General features: G+C 43.4%; 1 protein-coding gene across 2 annotated transcripts in view; it reads left to right on the forward strand.

Moving 5' to 3' along the window:
• LOC106045463 (rho guanine nucleotide exchange factor 5) overlaps nucleotides 1–11,514 on the forward strand; it is a 37,566-nt gene that overhangs the window by 8,500 nt on the left and 17,552 nt on the right. The gene's annotated exons all lie outside the window — the stretch shown is intronic.

An 11,514-nucleotide genomic window follows, 5' to 3' on the forward strand; every position in this document is an offset into this window, starting at 1 on the left:
GCTCACTGACTTGTCCTCGGAGTATGTCTGAGGTAGGAGGGGTTACTGTTACCTCGGCTACAGAGATGACCCTCAGACAAGCAGAAACTGCTAGCCAAAGAGCCAGAATTAGGATTTGTGCTGGAGGAGGTCTGGGGGTAAAGGTGCAGATCTTGCTTGCCTTGAAAAAATTGCTTATCATCTAAGCCATTTGTAGATCCTTTCTTTAACGAATGGCAGAGTGGGGAATTGCAGGAGGGAGAGCTCCTGCTATCCTAATCTATGCATTCTTGTTTCAGCCTGTATTATGTTACTGATATTCACAGTCATCCTTCGTGGACCATTAGCTTGAAATTTCTGCATGACTGCAACTGTTCACAAGCTGTAACTGTTAGCAGAGGCCCAACTTGAAACAGCAGTCTTATGGGTGCATCTGTATCACCTTCTATTAGGGTAAATGCTAGCAGAGCAGGAGTATACAAACGTTTGGAGTGCAGGGTGTTCCCCTATTTCAGGCAAAAGTAGTAATGCTGATAATTCCTGCTGTAGGTATAGCTGTGCTCACACCTTCTCTACCATGATTGTTTCTTGAGAGCAGACCTACAATGACCTGTCATACCTCTTGTGTATGAGAGTGACAGGGGTGATTTGACACATCATGACATGTCAGTATTCTTCAGCCCTGTGGCAGGGAGTCATAGCCAGATACAATTGTTAGCTCTGCTGAATCTGACACCAAGCAAAGACAAAGCCATTGCCTGTGAAACACTGGCAGGACTGGGGTTGTTAAACCCTCCTGTCCTGCTTTGCTGCCCTTCCTAAGCAAGGACTGCTGCCCTGGCCTCTTGCTAAGCCCACTGCAAGGGCAAGACCTCCCTTGTCTTGTCTTCAGCTGTCTGCGTTGTGCCCTGCTGGGAAGGGACCTTGCAAAAATCGCTTGCCTTGTGCCCCTGCCTGGCCAGTCTGCTGTGACGTATGGGAGAGGGCAGGTGCTGGGTTCAGTAACAGTCATCAAAGATTCATGCTTAAAGCTGGGTTCACCAACTCTGGCAGAGGAAAGATGGAAGACCCGTTTTCAGTATGGGAGTGCCTTTGGGAAGAGAGCTCTGACTCTTCCCTCCCTCGTCAGCATGGTTCATGGACTCCCCCACCCCCTTTTCTTGTACCCTCCCAATCCTTCCACCATCAAGCACCCCTGTTGCTCTTAGCTTTCCCAAACTGGAACAATCATACCCAACTGCACATTTTGCTCTTGCCTTTAGTGACTCCTAAGTGCAGCAAAGCAGTTTGCCATGTGCCAAGTTTGATAAACTTGTGTAGGTGAGTCTGATGGGCAGTGTCAGGAGTCACGACTGAAAGCTGCCTGTGAAGCTGAACTCTGCTGTATCTCATTGAACTTGGGAGAGATGGGATGTTTATGTGTTTGTTTATGCCCTGCTGATCAAAGCGTGTTGCAGGTAATGGGAAAGGCAGTGAGCTGAATCTTTGATTTCATTTAACTGCTGCCTGTAACTTCCCAAGGGAAGTTCCTCATTAATACTAAAGTATGCACAACCCCAATTAGAATATAGTATGCACGCTTGCGTAGGTTGGCGTATGCAAGCATATCGAGGAGTTTGCATTCCTTAGTTAGACATTATTGTGTGATCGTGTCATAAAAGAGCTAGAGGAAATCATATCAAGACTATTACACCATTAGTCATGATGACTGTTAGGAAGTGAATTGTCTTATGTTCTAATTTCTCGCTGGCATACTGAAGTCATGAGCTTGGGGTGAATTTAAAGCACAGTACTCATTTTACTCCTCTGTATCTCCTTTTGATAGGGTGCAGCCTGGGAGGAGAAAGAGGCAGTTCTATGTGCCATGGGGCTAAGGAAAGAGAGACTGGAGGCCAGTCAAGAGTCAGAGTCGAAAAGTTTGCCAAAAGGCCACCTGAGGACTTTAGTTGCTCGGCTAATACCTGAAGAGCCATGGAGTTGTAAAAGTGTACCATTTTAGATCTTGAAAGGTGATGATGTAAAGCGGACCCTGCCCCCTCATTCTTATGCAGAAAAATGTTAATGAAGGAATAATCTGTAATTGTTCCTTATTTGTTGAAACTCTTTTAAAAGTAGGAAAAATACTGTAATTAGTACATGATAGAGAAGCTAGTGATATTTCTAAGCTGGTATAAATTCTGTGCTGTAAAGTAATACAGAGTTGGAGCTGTGCTGCATGTGAAAGCATGTGGGGATATTTTTTGCCAATTGACAAATAAGGGGAAATATTGCTGAAACAGATCATCAGTATTGTTGATCTGGTCATTTTTAAGGTTGTATCTGTGAGGCTCTACAGTTTTTATTTTTTATACCATGCTGCATTAATTACAATACTAGGAATTAACGCTAAATTTTAACTACAGCATCATGAGCTGTAATTACTACTATAAATTTTGAAGTAAGGTAATGGTAATTGGTGAAACTAGTTATAAAAAGCATTTCATAACATTGGTATATATCAGTTATACCATTTAAAATGCTACTTAATATAACTTTTTCCTGTTCATTTCGAAAGAAAACTACACAAAAATTGCCTTCCCTCTCTCCTTCCATTTGGAATATTTCCATGCTAGACTTTGCAGAGGTTTGAGGAAATTTCCAGGACTTTTCCTAGCATCTTTTTTTTGTTGTTGTTGTTGTTGTTCCTTGTTTTCACAGTGCTCACAGGGGGCTCCTTTGAGTTGATCTAGCTTCCACACAATGTTCATTTAGATGTAGCCCTCTATTGAGGAGAGAAAGAGCTGTCCTTGGGTCCAGAGGGTACAATAAGCAGCAACAAGAAGACAAAGAAATCTTAAAGTCTAAAATAACTGCTCCTTTGAAAATGGTTGTAAATCTGCTTAGATCTGTCTGGCTTCATATGTTGAATGCTCCAGACAAGAAACTAGAAAAAAAACATTGCTAGCAGAGGGTGAACAGTGGAAATGTAAAACTTCCATGCTCCCATACTTTTTATTTTTGTCCGCTCCCTCTTGTAAACCTGTTCCTTAGTTTTGAGCACTTGGCAGTCATGTTCATCAAGACAGCTATGCTGGAGCGTTTGGGACTTGCTTGTAGATCCTGGATGTGGTTTCACTATAACTTGGGTTTTGGGGTCCAGGTTTCTGCTTTCCTGCTCTTCAGGCCCTCACCTAGCTGTTTGTTCCTATCCATGCCTCGCAGTTGCTGCTGAGGCTTGTATACCTGCACGTACAGCTACTACAGGGGGTCGATCTGACTGGAAACTAGGTATTTTTACCTTTTTTTTTTTTCCCCTCTCCTCTTGCTTCTTAATCTGTTCTGGATTTCAGGGTGTCACGTCAAGTCCTAATCTAAATTTATTAGGATGTGATTCCAGCTGGTGTAGACTAGTCTGTACAGTCAGCAACAGCAGAAGGAATTGAGGGAGCTCTACAGTGTCGTAGGACTGGACTGTAAATACATGAACGCTACAGAAAATCTGCAGATACCTAGATTTGGTCTGATGAATTTAATCTCCGTTAACCCAGGTATACCACAGCATATTTTACTGCCAGTCTGGTATACATAGCTTACTGGATCAGATTGAAGTACTTTGCAAATGAGTTCACTGTCATTGGTCTGAACTGCTGAAAAACAGTAATCAGTTTAGAGGGGAAGGGGAGACTTGTCCTTGCTCTAATTAGTCAGGAATTAAGGTTTACCATTTTGGCTTAAAAGACTGAGATAAACCCATACAGTAAGATTTAATTTTTAAGCCATATGTTTTTTTTCAGGTCTTTTCCACACCCATAAAGGCCAGACATGCGTTTTTCTTAATTGTAAGCCAAAATTCTCACATAACCACATGATTCTAGGAAGTGGGACTATATGAAAAACAGAAAATATTGTGATACACACAATAAACCTTTTGCCGGTTGGCCATGCAGGCATTATGCTGTGAGTAACAAGTTTTCCATGTGTTTGCATTAGTACCTTCCTATACAGCACCCACACAATTCCTGTGGCTTTGGGTGTGTGAAGCTATTTTTCCACTGGGAGAGGGAAGGGGTCCTCACTGGTGCTTTCCCACATTTACATTGCTTATAGCGATTTTTTTTATGTCTAATAGTTTTTGCTCTCAATAGCAAACACGTCTCACTGTGCTTCTTCGATCTAAGTTCAGCGATTTAATTTCCAGGAAAGAATAGTTCATTCCCTGAAAAGCAAGTTTAGGGGAGGGGTTTACCAAAACCTGTTTTCCCCACAGACATCCCTGTATCCCCTGTGGATGGACTTCTTTTCTCTTTAGCTGCAGCTTTCAGTACAAAGCTGCACCATTATTGCAATATTGCAAAATATTTTTGACTATGATTCAAGTGTCATAACATTTTTTTCCACATTTTTTTCACCAACCTCATTACTGGAGTCATAAGATAACTAAAAATGCTGTGGGGAACTAAGGCTGGAAACATCTGGAAGCATGCATTCTGAAGGCACAAAATGAGGGCAAATGAGTTCAAGATATATATTTTTTTAAAATTCTTTTTTAGTTGCTATCTTGTGATAGGTTGATACCACAATATTTTATTCATATTGCCGGTTGATGGTATTACCAGTGTTGAAGCCAGATACATGGCACAGGTTTTTGCTGTAGGTATGCCAGCCATGGCTGATGAAGTTGTGCTGGTAGAAGTTGTTAGTGTGGTATGAGGTACCAGTGCAGTTTTGTTGCTATTACTAGGAACTGTTTCAGTTGCATAGGATATGCTTCACTTATATTGATACAAAAACAACATTTTACCAGTACCTTCATGGCAGGGTGTGTTTTGCTGTATAGATTACAGTCCTCCTGTACTGCTAAAATGTTTCAACTTTGTATTTTCCATCCTGTATGGATCTGAGGGCTATTGCTACTGGAAAGAAGAAATCTTACTGTTTTCTAGACGGAACTTGATCCAGCTGTTAAAGAGGGTATATCAAGTGTTTGCCAAGAACATCAGATGGGATAACTTAGGAGGACCTTTCTGCAGGGGAGGACAGTTTGTTCAGTTCAGTCTGCTGAATATTGTTCATCCTTATCTGTCCATATAGCTTAACTGTGCTCAGGACTCGTACAGGTAACGTGACAACAGCTGTGCTCAGCAATGGTTCCACTGAGCAGTCTGGGCAAGGCCAAGCTTTCAAGTGTGTTTCCAAGTCCTTTGATGTTTTAATGGCATTTGCATCTGTCAAAATGGTTTGGTGCAAACATTAGCATTCTTTAATCTGAAACTCAAAAACAGCAGCGTGGGATTCTGGCTCATGTTTCTGTAGCACAGTAAGAGACTGAAATTTCTGCAGCTAGCTGGAGAATCTCTCCCATCTACGTCCTGAATTACTTAGAGTAGCTCCCAGTTTCTCTTTAAACTAGCTTATAGCAAACTTTATGTCCAGGAATGGATGTAATATGCCTCTAGCAGACAAGACTGTATATCATAGCATACATCTCAGACATCTCTTTGCTTCCTTTTGGCTCCAGATGTTTATCAGTTGTCTCTATATCCCCAGAGTTTGTAGAGAGACCTGCACAGAGCAGCCACCAGCGACTCTGTACATTCCTTTCACTCAGGGAGTTCTTCCTCTGTCAGTCCAGTAGTATCAACTGTCATTCTACTAAGCTACAGCAGTGAGCATTACATGCTGTTCCTGTACTAGAAGACTGCAAAACATCAAAGCTTATCCACTGATTTTATGAATATAAAACTTAAGCTCTGCTTAAAATGAACCAATTTTCCTGATATACAGGTGGCCCCATTTATCTTAAGACCGAATCATTTTTGTTGCCTCTGAGAAATATAATGTTCAATCCAAGCTGTGGGCTTCATTCACTGTTCGGCAAATGTTCGGCAGCTATTTCTGAGGTGAAATTTTGTACTACTAATTTTATTTCTTTGGTATTTTTTTGATTTAGCATTAAGTATTATAATTCATTTAAGTGGCAACAAATACATGATAAGCATCCTTCTTCTGTCAGTTAGTGAATCATTTGATAATTAATATGCTCAGTATATCTTGAGTGTGACTACCAGTAGTGGAAAATAGTGAGATGCTACTGGGAGTGTTAAAAGTCAGCAAGCTCTTTGCATCTGTGTGCCAGGGAAGTCTTATTCACTTTCCTGAGGTTCAGCAGCAGCTCAGATGTATTTTCCAGGAGATCAGATACCATTGACAGGTTCATTTTTTAACCCCCTGCCCAAAACATAGAGGCGGCAGCTATTTTCCAGGGTAGTAATAGCATGTAGGCTTTTTTAGCACAGCAGTAGGCTCTACATTATTTTGCTTCATGCTTTTTGTATTACCTCTCTTATTCTTTATGTTCCTTCCTCTGACAAGCTCCAAGCCAGCTCTTCATACCCTTAAAACCATCTCTGAGTAATGTTATTTTCCTCCTTCATTCTTATCTCTAGAGTGCCCTGTGTAATCTTCTCCTTAGCTCAGGAGTTTTGACCCCACCACTTCACCTCTCTTAACGGGCTGTTCAGTGATAGAACTGAGCGGTGGCCTGGCATCCTTCCCCCACCCCGAGGCACACGTGCAGTAGGGCCTCTCATACTCGATGGGGGAGTTGAGCTGAGGAAACACATCAGTGCGTGACATTGAGTAGCTATATGGGTGCCTTCCTGGGGAACAGCACAATAAAAGTACAGACTTGTGGTGGGGCAGGCTTTGTGCTAGCACAGCCCTGGGTGCTGTAGTGAGTCCTCTCCTGATCGCCTGACCAAACGGAAGGATGGTGTGGCCTCCAGGTAGAGGTGGCAGCTCTGGTGGCAATTTTCCTACGCAGGTAGCTCCGGATTTTGTGTGGAAGAAGGCAGACTCTGAGCAAGCCTCTGCCATCCTGACTCCTTTTGAAATGTATCTGAACTGTGTGACAGCCCAAGCACCCATCCACCACCCTCCAGGGTCACCAGCCACCCCAAAAGAGACAGAGCGGGGCTTGGGGCCTCCGGTGGGCCTAGCACACAACCCAAGTGGCAGTGCGTGTTGGTGCAGGTCCAGTTGAGAGGCCTGTAATTGCAGGGCAGGGCTTTCTCAGCCAGAAGGGTGTTTACAACAGCATGGGTGTGTGTGCCTTGCGCTCCCACTGCTCTGCCCCAGCGCAGCCGCCGGGGCCCGCGGGGAGCGCACCCAGCTCCTCCACCAGGGGAAGGCAAGGAGGGCATGGAAGGCTGGGCTCATCCCCGGTTTGGCAGGAGGAGGGTCTCTGGGCTTGTCTAGCTCTGGGTTTTCTTAGGATTAGCACTCTACTTAATTCTGTGGAGGTATTGCACCTTGTTTCCTGGCTAACTGAAGGGCTTGTCTGTGCTTGATAGCACTCGTCATTTCTCCTTTTTTTTTGTTTGGTGGAGGAGGCGGGGAAGGAGGATGAGGTACTTGCTATTTAAAACCGGAAGAGTTTGTCGTCCCTGTCCAGGTGAATTGACCCACGCTGAAAGGAAGTGTGATACTAACAGGGTTTTCTTTAGTCTGGGAAATCTGTGGATAGATGTGTACCATCATAGGAATTGCTTTGTCCACTAGTGCTTTCACTGCTATCCCGTTTTGCTTAGTTGGCCACCTTCTTCACCCTTCCCCTCTCAAATTTTGTGCTCCCTGCTGCAGTACAACCAAGTACTACCCCTTTGTTTTCATGCTGGTTTGCAGTTCCTTGCACCCTCTCAACATTCCAGTTTGCAGTGAGTTTGCACCCAGCATCACCTATATTGCTTTGCACTGTTGCATGCACGTGAACTCTGAAGTCCTGGATTTTTAGATCCTTTTGGCAGAAAAGTGTGGCTAGCTCTGTCTACACAGGGGCCATCAGACCACCTCATTTGAGAATTTCAGTCAGAACAACACACAATCTAGAGGGATGTGGAAAGACTAGCAGCCCCAACAGTGGTAGTGGTGAAGATTCTGGGAGAATTTGCACAGCCTGCAAAACCCTGGCATTTGCCAGAGAGGCTGCTGCATGCTTGTCTGTTGTGTTACTAACCTTACTGCAAACACTAATTGAAAGTTTACGTTAGCCAGCCCAGCTCTTGGGAGTCTCCTGGGCCATCTCTGGTAGAGAACCCAGCTGGCTTGCAGTTGGAGCATAAGTTGTCAATGCACAATAGGCATTTCTGAAGTAACTACTGGTATGTAGCTTTGCTCTGTGTGACTGCTACAGGTGTGGTCAGCGTTGTACTGGGGTATGGGTTGTACAGGGTTGTATTATTTTCTCTCCATCTCCATGAAATCCATCTCTATGAAATCCTTATTGCAGAGACATGTCTTTCGCTACAGCACACCAGCATTCAAGCAAAAGCTTAACTGTTTCCCTCACCAGATGCACAGGGCCCCCTCCGCAGTGTATCTAGAAAGTTTACCTGTCCCTTCTCCTAAGTCACTTCCCAAAGCTTCTCTCTTCTCCGTGAGGTGTGCAAAACACCTGGCAGTAATATGATGAAACAGATCTCACTTGGCAGCTTCCAGTGTTGATACGCTCTGCACCTCCCTCTACCCAGCTGTCTCCCAGTATCATCATGGAACTTTGCCAGGTACAACTTTAAACTCGTCCTTTCACCTGTCCAAATCCCTTGCCAACAGAGCCAGAGAAGTGGAAGCTGGGTCTTTGAGCTTGATACAAGGAAATTCAGTGTTTACAACTGTAATAGATCACTGAGCAACAGTTGTTCTTCCTCTTTAAAAAGTGTGGGCTTGAGTTTGAGGATCTTGCTGTTCAGACCTTTCTAGACCATCCCATAAAGGTTTATTAGTAGTAAACTTTCCTTAGCCATCAGCCTATGTCTAGGACCACCAATCTCCCTAAACTGTCTGCTCTTGGGGAGCCCATTTTTTAAAACAGTCTGTATTAGGTATGGTAAGCAGTGTTTTTCTAGTCATGTAGCAGGGGACACTTGAGTTATATAGCAGGAAGGGCTAAGAACAGTGTAGCATGAATAATCTGGTATGACCATCTAGCTTTTTTTTTTTTTTTAGGAGGGTACGTACGCATATCTCTTGGGGATAACTTAGGTAAAATTGATCCTGCCTTGGACAAGGTGACCTCTTACAAGTTTATGACCTTGCTGCTTTACAGGCTTTCCTGAGCTCTACATTTCTTTGCTGGAATGTCTTCCTGACAGTATTCATGTGCAATCGTATTAAAAGACGATTTATCAGCACTGAGAGCAGTAAGATATGGAAGAAGTCCTCTGGGAACTTTCTGAAATGACATATCCCTTTGAAACATACTGTTTGTTGAAATTATAAATATTTACACCTACTCTCAATTTTAAAAAATCCAAAATGCTGAATAATCCTGTTTTGGTCTGTTTTTTTGGGGGGAGAAAATAACTAATGAACTCAATTATTTGTCCATTTTTTCTAAGCTTTAAGATGATGAACATCCCCATGCAACTGCATCAGGAGAGGTTCAGGCTGAACATTAGGAAAAGGTTCTTCACCAAGAGGGTGATTGGGTACTGGAACAGGCTCCCCAAGCAACTGGTCGTAGCACCAAGCTTTATGGAGTTCAAGAAGCATTTGTACAACACTCTCAGACATATGGTCTGATTTTTGGGTGGCCCTGTGTGGAATGAGGAGTTGGACTTGAGTCAGCAATGTGCCCTTGTGGCCAAGAAGGTCAACAGTATCCTGGGGCTCATTTGGAAAAATGTTGACAGCAGGTCAAGGGAGGTGATCCTGCCCTTCTGCTGAGTCCTGGTGAGGCCTCACTGGAGTATTGTGTCCAGTTCTGGGCTCCCCAGTACAAGAGGGACATGGGGCTGCTGGAGCGAGTCCAGAGGAGGGTTGCAAAGGTGATTAGAGGACTGGAGCACTTGTTGTACGAGGACAGGCTGAGAGAACTGGGCCTGTTTAGCCTGGAAATGAGAAGACTGAAGGGAGACCTCATCAATATGTATAAATATCTGAGGGGAGGGTGTCAAGAGGATGGAGCCGGTCTCTTTTCAGTTGCACCCACAGACAGGATGAGAGGCAATGGGCACAAACTGAAGCACAGGAGGTTCTGGCTGAATATGGAAGGGCACTTCCTTACTGTGAGGGTGACAGCACTGGGACAGGCTGCCCAGAGAGGTTGTGGAGTCTCCTTCTCTGGAGATATTCAAAACCCACCTGGATGACATCCTGCGCAATGTGATGATCCTGCTTGGTGGGGGGTTAGACTAGATGATCTTCAGAGGTCCCTTCTAACCTCGGCCATTCTGTGATCCTTGTGGGTCTCTTCCAACTCGGGATATTCTATGATTAAGGTATATATAATGCTTCAGTTCTAATGTCAGAGCATGGATTCATTGATTTCAGAGCAAGTTCTGTTTCGCCTGACGTAGAGGAAAATTTCAGCTAAACTAACTTTCAGGTCAGGCATGCCTTGGCCATAGAGCTGGATGGGACAAATAGTTGAGACATAGTCATGCCCATATTGCTTTTACTTTCTGTGTGGGATCAGCACAATGAAATTATGTTGATCTCAAAGGTTGCTGCTTCCATGTAGAGATGTTCCTTTCTCTGTTTATGAGTCTCCCTAGTTTAAACTATCGCCACCCCCCAGCCACCAGCAGTTGAAATTCTGGAAAATAAATAAACAAATAAAAAAAACTAATCTTAAAATTAAAGGGAAAGTAAGAATGTCAGGGAAAGAAAAAGTATATAGATTTGGTTGTCTATTTCGAGTAAGAAAAATATATATATATATATATTTTTTTTCATGAACTCTGCAAACTCTCCAGAGCCAGGCCTTAGAGCTACTCCGCTGCTAGGCACAGCTAGTGGGCTTTTACCTGGAGAAATGTGGGATGGTTTCTTTGGCCAAAAGATGCAGGATTATACATTCATGTCTGGAAAGCTTGACAGGATGAAGGAGGAGAACACTGAAGCTCTGTTCAGGAAAAAAATTGACTGTGGCTGCATATTGCAGCAGATCCTTGAAGGCTAAATTGCAAAATTTGGTGTGACTGTGATGGTACACAGTGTATATGAAGCAGCCTGAAGCAGCAGTTTATTAGCAATTTCTGAGAAGCAGGGGCTAGGGAACAGGGAACAAAGGCTGGAACATGAGGGCACATGTACCAGAAGCAGAAGAAAGGAAGGAGGGGAGCTGCTAAGGTTTCTTTCTTTCTTCAGCCTTCTAAGGTAGGGATTGTGGATCATGGTATAGGCAGAATCCAGAAAAAGTAAAGTAGTGAATCAGATTCTACAGTACTTTTCACAGACATCTCCCAAATGTACATTCCCCAGTGCTTTGTCATGTCTGAACTTCAAATGCAGTAATGAATGGGAAATTCCACTATATCCTTTGGGAAACTGTCCAACAATCCTGAGATATTTTTCCCTAAAAGGGTAGTCTAAATGATTATCTTGTTTCTCTTTGTAATCTGTAGCTATGTCCATGTAAACCAGGGGTACTACTCTCCACCCATGTAGTTTATACAGCCTTCAAATATCTTTTGTCTTACGTCATGTACTAGTTATGCATTAATCGAATTCTTACATTCTTCCTACTTGTTAATCAATTCCTGTGATCAGTTGCAA

Source organism: Anser cygnoides, chromosome 1 (genome assembly GCF_040182565.1).
Source record: "Anser cygnoides isolate HZ-2024a breed goose chromosome 1, Taihu_goose_T2T_genome, whole genome shotgun sequence".
In the NCBI taxonomy this organism is placed as follows: Eukaryota; Metazoa; Chordata; class Aves; order Anseriformes; family Anatidae; genus Anser; species Anser cygnoides.